General features: G+C 35.7%; 1 long non-coding RNA gene across 1 annotated transcript in view; it reads left to right on the forward strand.

Annotated features, from left to right (window-relative positions):
• Window positions 1–257: 257 nt before the first annotated feature.
• The window catches only part of LOC111089287, a 5502-nt gene continuing 3431 nt past the window's right edge, over window positions 258–2328 (forward strand). Inside the window, exon 1 of the long non-coding RNA XR_002613569.1 lies at window positions 258–2175. This is a non-coding gene — a long non-coding RNA (uncharacterized LOC111089287). The remainder of the gene's footprint in view (window positions 2176–2328) is intronic.

Consider the following 2328-nt stretch of genomic DNA (forward strand, 5'->3'; position numbering starts at 1 on the left):
ACAGTGTTTTCTAGTCTCTAATGCTGTAGTAATACCTTAAACATCAGAGTTTAAAAAGCTTTCTGAGATTAATCCATGTGAGTTAGTGTTATTAACATGGTAGACTATTAATCCAACTGTGGTCTGTGTTATTAGCATGTTATGCTAGTAATTTAACATTAGTCTGTGTTATTAACATGGTATACTATTAATTGAACAGTGGTCTGTGTTCATCGATGTGTGTGTGTGTGTATACACACACCCAAACTGCCATAGTGCACTGTAATTATTTATTTAATTGTTACTTGTATTACAACTACAGTACACTTGATGCATCTTAATTTTCTGTTATAGAACTCTCTCCTAGTGCAGCACATGAGCCTGTTACACCTAATAGTCCAGAAACACACAACCCTGAATCTGGTCCTGTGTTTCCTTCAGCCACACATCCAGTTCTTAGCCCTCCACCATCAATGGTGCTCTGTGAGACTGGTCTTAATAACCAGTCAACATTGGATTTGGACTTTCAGTTGCATAATTATCATGCTGCTGGAAATGGTCAATCTGTTGACTTGCATGATCATGGAATGTACACTGATTGGTTGAATATCACCCAACCTAATGTGTGTGCTAGTAGATGTTACAGTGACTCCCAGCCATATTACAGTATCTCAAATGACCATGATCCTCTGTTATCCAATCTTGGGAGTAGCCATGATCCCCTGGACCTCTTCTCTCTAGAAGACATGGGCAAGAAGTCATCAGCTATTGCCCCGGATTTTGCCACTTAGTAACCATAATATTTTGTTTTCCACTCTTGAGATCAACCATAATTCCCTGGACTTATATTCACTAAACTAGTTAAACAAGCAATTACCAGCTGTTGCTCAGGATTTTATCACTTATTGGCACCAGTCCCAAGACCAGCCATGATCTTCTATATGTCTTTTACTTAGAAGATGTGATGCTTACATGATAGTCAGGGTTAGCCTCATCATGACATGATAGGAAAGTATGTTAACACAGCCAGAGTTTAATGTTAACTTTGAAGTATATTTACTTATTGTGTGTGGGTTCATGTGAAGTGTAGTTGTTATCGCTAGGCTTGAGAACGTAGTGTTTGAGCCATCGAGCCTTTTATAATTTAATGCTCACTTTTTGTGCCTTAAGGTTTATTTCTTCCCATTTAAAAAGGAGAAAGATATTGGAATTCCATCCAGATTGCTTGAAAAGTCTTAGGTATAGTGTTAATATTACAGCTAACATCAGTTAAGGAGCATGTAGTATGTTAGTTACAATATCTGGACCGTGTATTAGTATTTTAAACTAGTTTTTTATTATTACATTTTCTGTTAGTTTAAGTTCATGGAAAAGATTGAAAACAACCAGCATTATTTCAAACTGAAAATTAAGAAGATTTTGAACACAACCACTAGAGACACTTTAATATGGTTAGTAACAGAAACAACACCACAGCACACTGAAAGTATATTATTCAGAAATTGTAAAAAGAAGTTTACTGTACTAAATCCTTCATTGATAGATTTTACAGAATCTTGATCAAAGTTTCTATAAGTTGTACAGACAGGAAATTTAGAAACACAATTCATGATTTAAAAACAAGGCAACTTTTACACCTACAACTGCTCCTTATATAAAGCTGATTGTATTACAGTGGAGATGAAAACTGTGTTATTGTAATGTTACACATGTGCCTCACAAAAAAGGTATTTGTTTTGTAAAAAGTTAAACATGAAATCTGTGTTCAGAGTCTGAGGAAAAACTAGTTGTTCTTTATTGAAGTTAGATACTGAATTGTTGTGTTCTGATTACTGAGCCTGAGGCAAAAGTGGTTGTTTTTGTTGTAGTTAGATATTGAATTGTTGTGTTGTGATTGCTGAGGCTGAGGAAAAACTGGTTGTTCTTTTTCTGAAGTTAGATATAGAATTGTTGGCTTTGATTGCTGAGTCTGAGGCAAAAGTGGTTGTTTTTTGTTGTAGTTAGATACTGAATTGTTGTGTTGTGATTGCTGAGGCTGAGGAAAAACTGGTTGTTCTTTTTTTGAAGTTAAATACAGAATTGTTGTGTTTTGATTGCTGAGTCTGAGACAAAAGTGGTTGATTTTTGTTGTTGTTAGATAATGAATTGTGTTCTGATTGCTGAGTCTGATGAAAAGCTGGTTGTTCTTTTTTGAAGGTAGATACTGAATTGTTGTGTTCTGATTGCTGAGTCTGAGGCAAAGCTGGTTGAGCTTTGTTGTAGGTAGATACTGAAGTGTTGTGTTCTGATTGCTGAGTCTGAGGCAAAGCTGGTTGAGCTTTGTTGTAGGTAGATACTGAAGTGTTGTGT

Source organism: Limulus polyphemus, unplaced genomic scaffold, assembly GCF_000517525.1.
Source record: "Limulus polyphemus unplaced genomic scaffold, Limulus_polyphemus-2.1.2 Scaffold5804, whole genome shotgun sequence".
NCBI classification, from domain to species: Eukaryota; Metazoa; Arthropoda; class Merostomata; order Xiphosura; family Limulidae; genus Limulus; species Limulus polyphemus.